The following is a 15285-nucleotide window of genomic DNA, read 5'->3' on the forward strand; positions in this document are numbered from 1 at the left end:
CAGCAGTTAAGCATCTGCCTTCAGCTCAGGTTGTGATCCCAGAGTCCCAGGATCGAGTCCCACATCAGGCTCCCCGCATGGAGCCTGTTTCTCTCTCTCTCTCTCTCTCTCTCTCTCTCTCCATGTCTCTCGTGAATAAATAAATAAAATCTTTAATAAAAAAGGGGGTTGAATTCTGTGAGTTGCTTTTTTTTTCATCTATTGAGATAATCATGCTTTTTATTCTCCATTCTGTTAATGTGTGTGACACACTTATTGATTTGCCAATCTTAAATCCCAAGTATAAATTCTACTTGCTCATGATCCTTTTAACATGTTGTTGCATTTGGTTTGGTAGTATTTTATTGAGAATTTTTGCATCTATGTTCATCAAGAATTTTGGCTTTTAATTTACTTGTCATATCCTTGTCTGGTATCAGTGTGATGATACTGGCCACATAGGATAAATTTGGAATTGTTCACTATCATTTTTGGACACAGCTGAGACAGATGGTATTAATTAATCTTTAAATATACTAAATCAATTCAATTATCTTTAAATTCTTCTTTGAATCTATTAAAATATATTAAAACAAGGACATTAGTGATCCTGAAATTATATTATGCCCAATTATGTGTACATTTTATAATTTTATTCTTGATATGAAATACAAAGCATACAAATGAGATATGCCATATATTCATACATATATTTTTAAGATATCAAAAAATCCTTTTCTGAAATGTCCTATCATATTTTTATATTGTTTGGGAATTATATACAAATTTTTACCAGTATTATCATAGATCTGAACATTTGTAACATGCTAGGAGATAATGGTTTATGTGAAATATTTCACAGCCCTAAAGTTATCAAAATGATATAATGTGTGGTGCCTGAAAAGTAGAGATTTTCAACCCTAAATTAATCCTAACATTAACCTTAAAATAGTCTTCTTTCTTAATTTCATGATATCAACAATTGAGAAGCAATAAACTGAATCCTAATATAGAAATATTCAAACTTTTTTCCTGATTTTCTGGTCAATTTATTGAATACATTGAATTAATTTTTTGTCAGACAGTAAATATTTGCTGAATGGGTGAATGACGTGAATGAACCATGGCAACCAAAGAATACTCAGTCTGGATTATCTAACGGTAAGTTAGGAATTAGGCTTCTAAGACATGGTGATATATTACTCATACTACATTAATGCTGAGCAAATATTACCTCTGTTTATGTCACTATTCTAAAACTAATTCTATTTATTAGAAAATTTAAATCGAGACTGTTAGATTAAAAAAAATTAGAATTCATCTTGAAAACCATTTGATATCATGGTTAACCATATTGGTAGATGAAGTAGGATACACACAAACACACAAACACACACATGCCCACTTCCCCTAACTAAACATCGAATACATTGACTGTTAACATTCAGTTTCACCATAAATTAATCTCCAGTTTGCTACTTGTTTTGTTTTCACTAAAAACAGAAGATAGAGCACTACTAAATACGAAAAGGGGAAAACCACAGCTGTGCATAAAATCAAAATATGAGACATTTTTAAAAATTTGACCTCTTTGAGGATCCACACTCTAAGATTTTATACTTTCATGTGTGTGTGTGTGTGTACATACACATTTAGAAAACAGTTCCTTAGAATTCAAATTGGAGCTGTGAGTTAACCCCACACATAGTTTGAATGGTAGGATATAAAAGTTCATTCTTGGCAAGAGCCTCTAAAAAGTTTAACATTTATACACTCAACTTTTCAATAGATAAAACTTAGAGGTAAATCCAAAATTTTGAAAACAATGCATTACAATCTCAGTAAAATTTCAGCTGAAGTGTAGATTTTAAATAATGTAGAATTAAAACAAATACCTATATATTTTAACCCTTCAAATTATATTGATAAGTTTATCAGAAAGAACATTTGGGGTCCAATTATCTAGATCCAGAATTAAGTGTATAGATTTTGATGGTAGTAAATAACCACTGTTCCTCTTTAAGCTTGTGAAAGTTTAAATGCTTTGTTCAACTAAATTTTAGTTTTCATATTCTATGGTTTAGGACTGGTAAAGCTAACTGTAATGTTTAGATGAAGATCTGGTTATATGACTCACATGTAAAAATGCACACTTCCAAATTAAAACCAGCCTTCAGTAAATTCTTGGTTTCTTGACATATTTAATTTTTATATACCTCTCAAAATATCAGTCATTATGAGTCTGATTTGGCACAGCAACCAGTGAAGTGGTGATCCAGAAAGGAAAGAAAAGTTTCCCATAAATATCCTTCTAGAGTGTCTCCGTGAAATTGCTTGGCAATGAACCATGTGCGGCTGGAGGATGATGGGAGTAGAGGCAGAGTTGATAAAAGAAGGGTATGTGTTTTCTTTACTCAGTGATACATTTACTCCCTTTATCCTACTCTTAAAATGTTCAAGTAATTTTTAAATTACAAGGCTCTATGCAATGCTAAGAATTCTGATTATTATAAGATCTCACATCTGACAATGATTTAATTTTGTGATAAAGTAATATACTTGTATTTCCAAACATCCAACACAATTGCATAAGCCAACATCTTCATGTTAAGAGACAGTTTCACTCACTAATATTCCCCAAAATGACAACAAAAATAGAAAAAGAAATATTCTTCATTTTAAACTAGACAAAAAGATTTAGACATTTTAGTGAGAAAGCTCAAGACTTCAAAACATAATTTGAAACCAAACAAAAAACATTAATTTTGAGTGTTCCTGAAAGACAATTGCAAATAGGACTCAGTAGTCAACATGAAGTGGAGAGAATTTGGTCAAACTCAGTCCCCTGACATAACAGATTCATGAGTTTATCCATTTCAAATGAGGCTGAAGCCGACTTTTTGATGTTGTGGGATCTAAGGGTCTTCTCAAACCAGTTGTCACATGCATTTATTCAGCAGCAGAAGCCTCTGTGAGAACCAGGATTGCCAGTCTACGCCCAACTTTTCCCATCAGAACGTATTGCTTTTTCCTTTCTTTTTTTCTGAAGCATTAAAACAATTACAAAGTAGGAATATTCCTGTAGAATTTGAGTGCATTTAATATTCAACCAAGCCTCCAAGATGTCTTTTGCCTTTCAAATTTAGCATTCACTTCGCCATACTGCCTTTGAAAACAATTTCCACATGTTAATCTACACAGCACCGAGAAAGCTCAGACTTCTTAAATATATCATTACAAACAACAACAATCCCCATAGGGTGCCTGAGTTTGCATATAAAATATATTCTCCGATAATTTATATATTTCTAACAAAAACCCTCACTTTAAAATGCAGTTAAGCTCGCAACTCTCACAAATACTTTTCCCTTCTCTCAAATTTCAGGCTACAAGAGTGCCAGAAGATTTGGAATTTGTATAACCCCAAACTGTGTTTTCCTAAGTAATCTTGGCAAGCTTAAAACCCTGGAAAGTCACAATTCACTTCCCAGGCGATCCTCCTGGACAGCTCAGCAGCAGAAAAGCAGAACAGGATATCCAGCTATTGAACAGGGCCGCCGGCCCAGGTGGCCAGCTGTGCAGCTGCAGAGAGCGGCCTACCAGGAGGGCAGCGTGGCCGCAGGAAGACACGTTTCTTTCCTCTGTTTTCTGCTAGAGAGGAAAGCACAGTCTGCACTCCCCAAACACTGCCTGTCGACACAGCACTTTTCAACAACGGTGAAAGGACATTGTCTCTAACAATAAGTGTCAGAAGAGGAACACATCATTTATGAGGCTCAGGAGGCCTCAACCCAAGCAGATAGTTGACTGTGGAAAAACAACTTCGGTTTTATTATTGTACCGAATGAGGCAAAATATCATAGATGCGAGGCCATTTAAGACCAATTGTTTGGAACTATGAGTTAGGAGGCTGGGGTTAAGTATGGGTTCTCTGACCTTGTGTTAAGAATGCTATGATAAGAATTATGATTAAAGACAAAGTCCTCCTCCTGATACTATTCTATTTTTGTGTTTTTTCCTTTTCTTTTTAAGAATGAATGATTTTTACTCAAGGTAAGAAATCCTCAGAACGTTCCTCCTGTAAAATCTGTTCATACTTAGGAAATAACTTTTTCCCTGTTTCATGACATAATTGACATGTAGAACTGTGTGAATTCCAGGTACACAGCATAATGACTTGACATGCAAATGTTGTGAAATAACATGGTAAATTTCGTTCATTCCCGTTATTTCATATAGGTACAAAAATGGTTTTGTGGGTTTTTTTTTTCTTGTGGAAATAATTCTTAAGTAGAAAGGAAAGACAGGAAGAGTGAAACAAAAATATATATTTCCAGAATTGACAAAGTGAACTGACACTTATTATAAATCAATGACAAGAGATATTTTTAAAAATCTCGACTAATTATTTTTAGAGAGGAAAAAAGTACAGACTTTGGGGGATAAAATTGATTACATTCTTCAAATCTAAAACTTTTCTTCTACTTCATAAAAGAAAGTTTTGGAAATGAATGTTTCACACGTAATCGTATCTCAAATTAGTAGGATAGTGTATATACCCATGTATTCCTATTCTTGACACTCAGTAAATGTTATATATCCAATATATAGATGGTAGAAACAGATAAGGGAATAGAGAAATAGATGCTAGGTCTTGACAGCTGAGCGAGGGATCAGAGACCCTCGCTCAGGGTTTAGCTGTCATTTTGTGCATATGTAAATTTAAAAACCTGAACACTAAAATTTCATTATTCTGTTATCCCTAAAAGCATACTGATTAAAATCTGAATTACTGTCAAAAAGTACTCTGAGGCTATCAAACCAAACAACTTACAATTGCAGTATATAATCAAGATTTCCCATAGAAGGGTAGGATTAATAATGGTGCAAAGACACTTTCTCATTGACTTAAGTAACTAGTAGCATTATTGCTTTCCTAAAGTTAACAAAAACTCATTTTGGATATATCAAACTATTTTTAATTTACAATGAAATAATTATTAATTGTTTAAATAAATTAATCCACTGTTGGTGAACAATGCACAATGTTGGTAAACAATGCTCAGTCTGTACACTGGAGAACATAAGAAGGATTAATCATTCAAATAAGAATTGATCCACTCTACTATTGTCTATGGGATATACTTCATCTTAGCAATGGTTTCTCCTTTTATTAAACAAATAACTGTTTAGTCAGAAACATCTATATTTTTAATCTCAATAGTCTTCTTATAAATTAATACACATAATACTTTAGTGCTCCTCGATATTGAGGTAAATTACTCTAACTTAGATTGTATCTAGGAGCTAATTTACCAGGCATCAAATTATATGGAAATCCAGAGGAATGTTTTTTTTCGATCTGGGAAAATCTGGTAGTAATTTATATATTCCTTACTAAATTTGAAATTTTGTATATGTACATTCTAGACTTTTTTAACTTTAACTTTTAGTTAAATTTTCTTAACCAAGAAAAATCAGAAATTCAGAGCAGAAAAAAAGTCATTCAGAAATCTACTACACAAAAAATAAAATAAAATAATAAACGGTTAGTATTTTTGTCTATGTAATCAGAATTTTCTATGAACTTACTTTAACAAAAAGTGACATTAGTGTAAATACTGTTTAAGTATCTTTATTTTCTGTTATACTGTGTCTATGATTTTAATTGACCCATATACATTTGCACAAACGTTTGTAAAATTTGCACCACACTGTGTTTTATAAATGTGTCCTAACTTATTTAACCAATCCTTATTGCTAGATACTTACTTTGCTTCTGATTTTGCACCATTTTAACAGATGCTATAATTACTATTACAGCAAGTCTTTGTTAAATCTAAGATAAATTCCCAATAATGGAATTACTGAATCAAAGTCAATATCTATCTTTAGGGCTTCAGATCAATATTGCCAAATGCTTCTCTTTAGGAGGTTATGCCACCTTACTCTCCCATGAATGTTGTACAGTTTACACTTGCACTGTGCAGGTCCACTTATGCACAGATATTTTTGGTAAATATAGTACTATAAACGTATTTTCTCTTCCTTTAGATTTTCTTATTTTTTCTCTAGTTTCCTTTTTCTAAAAAAGGTGTATAATACATATGACATAAAATATGTACTAATTGACTCTTTATGTTATTGATAACAGCCTACTGTTGACCAGAAGCCTTAATAGTTAAGTTTGGGGGGCACTAAATATTATATGCAGGTTTTTTGACTGCCTAGGGGTTGGGCACCCTAACCACCTGTAGTGTTCAAGGGTTAATGTATATGAACACCTATTTTCTCCCATTTACCTTGTAACTGGATATTCAAAAATAAAACAATAATTCTGACTTAATTATTTTGTTCAGATGTTTTTGTTTGCATTTCTTTTGATCTCTGTATATTAATATTTAAGATTTGTTAATCAGTCAATAATTATTTCTCTTTGCTTATTTCCTATTCCTGTACTCTATACATTCTCTATGTTTTTTCATTTTCAGCACTTTATTTTTGCCATCTTACTTTTCTATACAAAATTTATTAGCCATTTCTTTGTTACAAATGAAGAAAATATCTTCCCATGTCCATTTGCAAAATAGCCTTTCATTAGGAAGATAGATTTTGAAATTGGGAAAACTTGGATTTCAAATCTGATTTCTATCATTTACTAGCGATATGACTTCAAGAAAGCCACTGTAGCTCACTAAAACTCAGCTTTATAATATATAAAATGGGGATAGTGAAGCTGTTATGGACATAAATAGTAAACAATGTGGCAAGGACAAAATTAATAATAGCTATTATTTTCATTATTTGAAGTGTTTTAGATATTCAGGTACTATTTAAGTTTCATGTCACCAAATCTCTATTTTTATGGTTTCTAAAAGGGTTAACTTACTAAAGCTGTGAAAAACTTAGACTCAGGAAACAGTCTTGAGTTGGAAATGTAGCTCTGGTTTGCAGTAGTTGTTTGATTGTAAGCAAGTCATTTAACCTTTCTGAGCTTTAGTTTTCTCATATGAAAAACGGATGGATTTGAGTACCTGTTGAGAAAATTAGAAAACACACTGCTTATGAAGAGTCTAGTGTAGTACTTGACACACAAAACATTCCCAATAAACTTTAGCTTTTGTGACTATGAAGATAATAATTGTTTTCTGCCTTTAAGTGCTCTTTCATTATTTACGGTTTTCTTAATTGTTCAAATGGCATGAGAGGAATTCTCTGGGTTTTATAATATGATATAATCCAGCCGGTTATCAAAGGCAATTTCTTGGCTACATTCCTGTGCTGAAGACTCCAGTGGAACCCCATACTCTGGCTAAGAAAGGTTTCTCTGGGGAATATCACTGATTGGGTAGGAGGTCTTGAAATCTATTAACATATTTTAATGATGCTGTACTTAATATTTGGTATCTTAGCAAACACTTGCACATTTAGCCTAACTGAAACATATGGTCTTTTCACTTTCCTTTTTGCAGCCTCCCATATAAAAAAGTATATCTTAACAAAAGTGATCTTGGAATCTTAAGAAAAAAGACACAGTTAATTCTATGTGGACAGAATAGATCCCACCTCCTGGTGAGAAACAGAACAAAATATTGGTGAAAGAGGAGACACGTTCACACAGTGTGGCCCTGAGGAAGCACATAGAGAGAAGTAGTCATTTCCGAGTTAGATCATATGGTCCAACCATCAGTTGCCCTGATTCAGAGAATAAGATTTCCATGACTCATTCTGATCTTCTAACTGGAAGAGCTCCAAACAATTGCTTGGATGTTGGAGCACTGAGTGTGTATGTATAGGCTCCTATCAATTGATGGATACAAACTTTCTGGATGTAAAAATTGCCATGCACAAGACTTTTTTCCCCCTCTCTCTGGAGGACCAAGCAAGATGGCTTTCTGAACCACAAGCATCCTTGCTTCACTGTTTAACTGGTCTTTGAGGGAAAGGATTTGCAAGTCAGAATAATTTTTTAATATGAAAATCCTGTCGAGATATTTCCCATGAAGGCAGTTCCACATATGATTTACACTAAATCATATTCCTAAATAGCTCACTTCCTTTTGTCTTCCATTGGCTGGATTCTTATGGGATAGCCTTGCAGTATACACTAAAATCATTCCCAAGTGTACTAGGAGTTGGCCTCTAAAGACCGTATATTCACCTTCTAATTACAGCATCTTTTATCAGTCAGTCATGAATTTATGCAGAGAAGTATAAAGTTTCCACATTAAACCTGACAATTTGGGAAGTTATCCATTCTCATTAATCTCTCCTTTAGCAGGCCCATGGTCTTCTTCCTGAAGAAACACATTAGTCTCAGTGGTGTCATGAGAAACTTGCTGTCTCAGTCCTTTATCCACTGTTCATGACCAGAAAGTATGATCCTTTCCTTAAAGTGTGATTTTCACTTATCTTGAAATGTGAGTAGATTTCAATATAAGTGACTCCTGATTTAGGGTTCACGGCTTCTTCTCATTGCAGGGGAAAAAACATGAGGATATCCTTGTTTAGCACAATTATCTTTGTCCAGATTCAATATGTTTCACCATTCCTCAGCAAGATATCCATTTCCTATTTGCAGACGTGAATTTTTTAAATAAAGAATTTCTAGGAATTAGAGATTGTCTTCTATGTCCTTTATCTATATAAAGGTCTTATTATGTGTGGAAGACAATTTTGTGTGTTATGCGGTATTTGCCATGTAAATCCGCTAAGTCGAAGTCAGATTTCTTTGTGCTACTCGTCTCTGTTTGGGGAAAACTCTTTGAACTAAGTGTCATTTATGTGAAAGAAATAATTTGAAAAGGACATGTTTTTCCTACACAATATTTAATTTTATCAAATAATGAAGGGAAAAAATAGAATTGACTTCTGCTTTATGGAGAAAAATGCTATTGCTTGAGAAAAGCCTCTCATTTTGTGAAGTGGTCCCAAGAGACAGCTGGCATATTCAAGATATAACAACCACTCTGGAGAGCAATGAATACAAACATATACACAAAATCTGTCACTCAATGACTAATATTCATGAACTATCAACAGAGAAATCAAGTTCATAATGCAGGCAGAAAATCTATTTCCTCAGTGTGTTTCTGATAAAACATACAACAGAAACAAATTGTGAAAAGCTTAATTGTAACAGGCCCCTGGGGAATTCTGCTGCTGTCCCCATAATTCCATAATTCAATTAAGCAATACCACAGGTAGAACAGAGAATGCAATTATAAACTCCAATAACATTGCCAGATGTCCACCTCTGTCATGGGGACACTCTTCCCCCAGATTTTTGTAGAAGATATTTGTGTATGATAGAAAGCCAAGATGCAGGTAAGTTGTATTCATTATCTTTTGCTAGGATTACCCAAGGAAAATGTCAAATCTAAACTAAAACTTAGCTGAGTCTGGTAAAGTTATGCTTTTATGTTTTATAAAGTTCTGGCTCCTCAGTTTCCTCATAGCACTGACACAATTATACCATCCTGATTAGTTCACCTCCACTTAGCAGGTACTAGAAGCTTAGCACTATGATTAGCAGAAACCATTACCAAAGGGATTACCTAACTCAATATCAGATAGAACCAACTCAACCAGCTGGAGAGAAAACTTACCTCACTACTTTTTTTAAAGATTTATTCATTTATTTGAGAGAAAAAGAGGGTACACAGTGGTGAGGGACAGGGGGAGATGGAGAGAGAATCTTAAGCAGACTCCCCACCCTTTGGGGGGCCTGACATAGGGCTCAATCCCAGGACCTTGAGATCACAACCTGAGCCAAATCAAGAGCCAGTTGCTGAACTGACCCAGTTGCCCCTCACAAACTGCTGTTGTTTTAAGATTTATTTTATTTATTTGAGAGAGAGCTCAGGGAAAGGGCAGAGGGATTGAAAGATAGAATCTCAATACGACTCCACGCTGAACAGTGAGCTGAATGTGGGGCTCAATATGATGGGCTTGATATCATGACCTCAAGATCATGACTTCAACTGAAACCAAGACTTGGAGGCTCAATCAACTGAGCCACCCAGGCAACCCTCCACAAGTTTTTAAACTGCAAACTTTCATTGCATAATGGATTTGCTTCAGTTAAATAAACATATCAGTATAATTGTCTAAAAAAAATACTGATCATTAAAACTCAAGCTTTAATTTACTTTGTTTTTGGTATCATAAGAACCTTTCCAAATATGCCAAGGGCTCAGATTTCAAATTTCAATGCTATTTCTCATCCTCCTAGCCAAACATGTTACTCATCTTCTGGATGAATCAAAGATACAGATAAAAGTCATCCCTTTAGGGAACCCTCTTACACTGTTGGTGGAAATGGAAACTGATGCAGCCACTCTGGAAAAGGGTATGGAGGTTCCTCAAAAAGTTAAAAATAGAACCACTCTGTGACCCAACAATTGCACTACTAGGCATTTACCCAAAGGATACAAAAATATAGATTCAAAAAAATACATTCAAAAATATACATTCAAAAAACACATATACCATGATGTTTATAGCAGCATTATCAACAATATCCAAGTTATAGAAAGAGCCCAAATGTCTATCAACTGATGAATGATTAAAGAAGATGTAATACACACACACACACACACACCACACAGACAGAGGAATATTACTCAGCCATCAAAAGAGAATGAAATCTTGCCATTTGCAAGAATGTGGGTAGAACTAATTATGCTAAGCAAAAGAAGTCAGAGAAAGACAAATATGATTTCATTCAAATGTGGAATTTAGAAAACAAAATAAATGAACATGGGGAAAAAATAAGAGACAGAGAGGCAAAGCATAAAACAGACTCTTAAATGTAGAGAACAAACCAATGGCTGCTGGAGGGGAGGTTAAATGAGTAGTGGGTATTAAGGAGGGCATTTGATGTCATGAGCACTGGGTGTTGTATGTAAGTGATGAATCACTAAATTCTACTTCTGAAACTAATACTACACTAGAATTTAAATTAAAACTTGAAACTACAAATATATACATATTGGGGAAAAAGTGCTATCAAACTAAAGGCAGAAAATGAAAGACTTTCAATATAGGGCTCAAATAATCTATTCAATTAAATCTGAAGGGGAAAAAAAGCCATCTCTTTAGCGGGCAGCAAAGTAGCATTCAAAGGAATGGATATGAAATCCATCTCTTTCACTAGTGTGGCAATTCTTATATAACAGTGTTCCCATTAAAACAACTTTTAGTATTATGGTATTTTACAAAGATTAGATCCATGATGTCTTTGATCTTTGGGAGTATGATCAATAAAAGTACATTCTAACATGGAAAGTGTGAATGCTACTGATGGGGAAAGCTGCCTCCTTCTTATCTGTGTGTGATCTTTTTCCCTGGGTCCCCAAAAGGCTCTGCTGCTTATGGGATGATACAGAGACGGCAAAATCCAGAAGTCAGGCTACAGAACTCTCACCTATGGCTTGTGGTCTGACTCCTTCCATCTGCATGCCTGGTTCTGTACCCTACCCCCCATGCTGTGTGCAAAGAAATGAAGTACTGCTCTAAAGGTCCAGGTGTTCATCAGAGAGAGTACAGACACTTGGGAGAGGCCCAGAGAAGCTAGGACAGATAGCAGCACACAGACTTTTACATGAATTATAAATTATGTAAATTTCATGTGAGACTGTACGGTAAAAATGCACAGATGGCTTTTAAAGTAAAGACAAAAGTAGTATAAAATTCAAAAATTATCTGAAGATTTTAAGAAGTCCTATGCACTGAAAAATCATGATGTCCAGTCATTACCATTCATCTATATAAATTTAAAATAAAAATAATACTGAACCATAAAATAAAAACGTTCAACAAAATTTGCATTTTTTTCCTAGTATTTTCAATGTTAACATAAAAATCTTTGTCGAAAAGACATAGTTATACTTCTTGAAAGTGGGGACTATGAATTGTAATTTTGCTGTATCCCTCACTTAATCTAGAAAGCTATTCAACGTATAGGGAGAATTCATAAAAAAATCAGTTGTTAATTTGTCAGTCCTTCACTAATGAGGAACTAGCAAATTAATACATAGAAAATACAAACTAGGACCAGTCGGTTAAGCATCTGCCTCCAGCTCAGATCATGATCCCAGGGTCCTTGGTATAGCCCCAAGTTGGGCTCCCTGAACAGAGAGTCTGCTTCTCCATTTCTTTCTCTCCCTCTCTCGCAAATAAATAAATAAATAAATAAATAAATAAATAAATAAATAGTCTTTAAAAAACAAACAAACAAACTAGAGTTCAGTTTCTTCCTATTTGGCCTGGTAACACTCTCTCTCTCAGACAATTCTCTTCTGCCTAGAATGTCATTTTCTATATTAATAATGCTTTCATTGACCTGGCTTTGAAATGTCAGTACAATGCCTAATTGTTGTTTAGTGATAGAAAATTCTAAAAAGTTCCATTTTAATTGTACATTGAATTATTTAAAATACTCTGATCTACATTGTGAAAATATAATTTACCATTTTTAAAGGAACATAATGTTGATCCAATAATTTTTATTTAGTTCACTACATATTTAGTTCAAATCTCATCATGAGATTTTTAAGTTTTCTTGTAATAATACTCATTTGCACATATTACCATAATCCTTTTCCCTACTATCATTTTTTTTAATTTTCAGGATAGAATTTCATCATCCACCATTATCTAAAAGAATATGACAAACCATTAACATATTGCTTTCCTTGGGATGCCCAATAAAAACAATATTGGCTTATTTTAGCTCTTAGTAGGAAACTCTGTGACAAACACATTTTTTTAATATCTAGAAAGAAAAGAAAAAATCAGCAATTCAGTTTCTTTCTTTCTTTCTTTCTTCTTTCTTTCTTTCTTCTTTCTTTCTTTCTTTCTTTTCTTTCTTCTTTCTTTCTTTCTTTCTTCTCTTTCTTCTTTCTTTCTTTCTTTCTCTTTCTTTTTTTTTTTATTGATAGAGAGAGAGAGAGAGAGAGCACATGAGCAGGGGTGGAGTGGGGGAGGAGAGAAAGAAGGAGAGAGAAAGAGAGAATCCCAAGCAGCCCATCGTGGAGTCCGAAGCAGGGCTCAATCTCACAACCCTGAGATCTGACCTGAGCTGAAATCAGGCGTCAGACACTCAACTGACTGAGCCACCCACGAGCCCCAGACCTATACCGGTTCAATAGAGATTATGTAAGATAATGGACCTGACACTACTTTGACAATATAGTCCTTTGAGGAAGATTTCTAAACTGAGTAGGTCAAGAATCTCATAATTAAAACGGGGAGTTGAAAGGGACATAAATAATTACCTAGACCAGAAATTGAAAAGTCAAGTACCTATATGAACCAGACAGATAACTAAAGCAGCACATTGCACTTTCCATGCCCATCTAATGTGGACAGCAATTATACAACCTCAGATAGCGGTTGCCATTGCTATTTTTCAAGTGAAGACAGAAATGCTGATTTATAATATGAAATCATCTTGTCAAATATTAGTTCACTCAAGTTTAGTACAAGTTGTTTTGTGTCTTCAACTACAAAATTATTAGTTTCTTGAGAGTAGAAGCCAAGACTTTGATTTTACTTAAAAACATTAGCTGAGAGCCACCCCTAAAGAAAGCACGTAGTGCATGTTGTTGATTAACAGACATGGCTGACTGTTTACGTCCTTTCCATGACAAAGTAGCCTACTCTCTATCGAGTTAATATCAAAAAAAAAAAAATATTTTTTTTAAATACAAATTCTTAGGATTGAAAGAATTTCTAAGAATCTTTAAAAAGTGGTGCCAAATGGAAGGAGCTAGGCTGGCAGGCCTAAGATGAGATAGCATTTTTGGGTAAAACCTTAATCTGACAATACAGAGAGTAACCATTAGTTCTACTGAAAACACATGAATAAATATAATAACGAAATATCAAATAAATAAAAAGAAATTCTATTTACCATTTTTACCTTGAATAACTCCTGGGTACTCTATAGAGAAATAAAAGTGGCATCAAACATCTAACCATGAATTTAAAGTCGTGTTTTTTGGTAAAAGAAAATTTTAAAATCCTGTTTTATAAAATATATTCTTATAGCTGATCACGTGATACGGAAAATAAGATGAATTGCCCAGGACAGCTCTGTTCTAATGGAAATAGAACGTGAGTTACATATGTAACAAAATATTAAGCAGCCAAATCTTTAAAAAGTAGCATTAAACATATAAAATTAATTTTAATAAATCTTATTTAACCCACTATATCCAAAAATACTATCATTCAACATGTAATTTGTATTAAAAATTTAGGTACGGAATATTGTACACTTTTAAAGTAGAAAACTGTACTTCCTTTATACATGTTAGACAAAATCTGATACTGTCAATATTACCTCCATGAATGATAATTGTCTTAAGAAAAAATGGCTCGTTTCTGGGGATATGGTCACAAGAATGGCTTAAATTAGTTTTATGGCTGGGATCCCTGGGTGGCTCAGTGGCTGAGGGTCTGCCTGCAGCCCAGGCCGTGACCCCGGGGGTCCTGAGATCGAGTCCCCTGCAGGGAGCCTGCTTCTCCCTCTCCCTGTATCTCTGTGTCTCTCATGAATAAATAAATAAAATCTTTAAAAAAATAGTTTTGCACTAGACTTTTTCTTCTCTGAAATGACGTTAGAGTCCATGAAAGAATTGCAACTTTTGGTATTTGTGACCTCTTAGTGATGGAGCAGTTAGTTAGAAGCCAAGGACAGTGATAAACAGGTTACACAGTGCGAGCCTGGGGGCACAACATTCAGACTCTGTGGCCTCCAAGACCCCTCAACATCTTGGCCTTGGGGTTTCTGAGACCCCGGGGCTAACAGACCTAGAGCGCAGGTGCAGAGCATGAGCTCTCCTCTTCCACCGCTGCCCCAGGCTAACCCCAGACTCACTGCAATTCATTGGCATCACAGTTTGAGTCACTCCGGGCCCCACCGCACTGGGGGAGGAATGCCACCATGGTTCCTGTACACTTTGTAGGTTTGCAGGGGAGGAGTCCCCCAAAAGGTTGGAGCAGCCTCCATGACAGGTCACCTCCTCCATGACCCAAGACACACCCGTCCCCCCCAACAAGAAGAAAAAACCCCTGTGGCCTCAGGGCAATCCACACCTCTGGGCCTACCCACTCCTCTACTTGAGAGTGCACTGTCCTTGGTAAACTGCTTTGTGCCTCCTACTTTCCTTCGGGCTATCTTTTTTTTTTTTTAAGGTTTTATATTTATTTATATGACAGAGAGAAAGAGCACATGCAGGAGGAGCAGTAGATGGGGAGAGAGAGGGAGAAGCAGGCTCCCCACTGAGCAAGGAAGGA

This window comes from Nyctereutes procyonoides, unplaced genomic scaffold, assembly GCF_905146905.1.
Source record: "Nyctereutes procyonoides isolate TBG_1078 unplaced genomic scaffold, NYPRO_anot_genome, whole genome shotgun sequence".
In the NCBI taxonomy this organism is placed as follows: domain Eukaryota; kingdom Metazoa; phylum Chordata; class Mammalia; order Carnivora; family Canidae; genus Nyctereutes; species Nyctereutes procyonoides.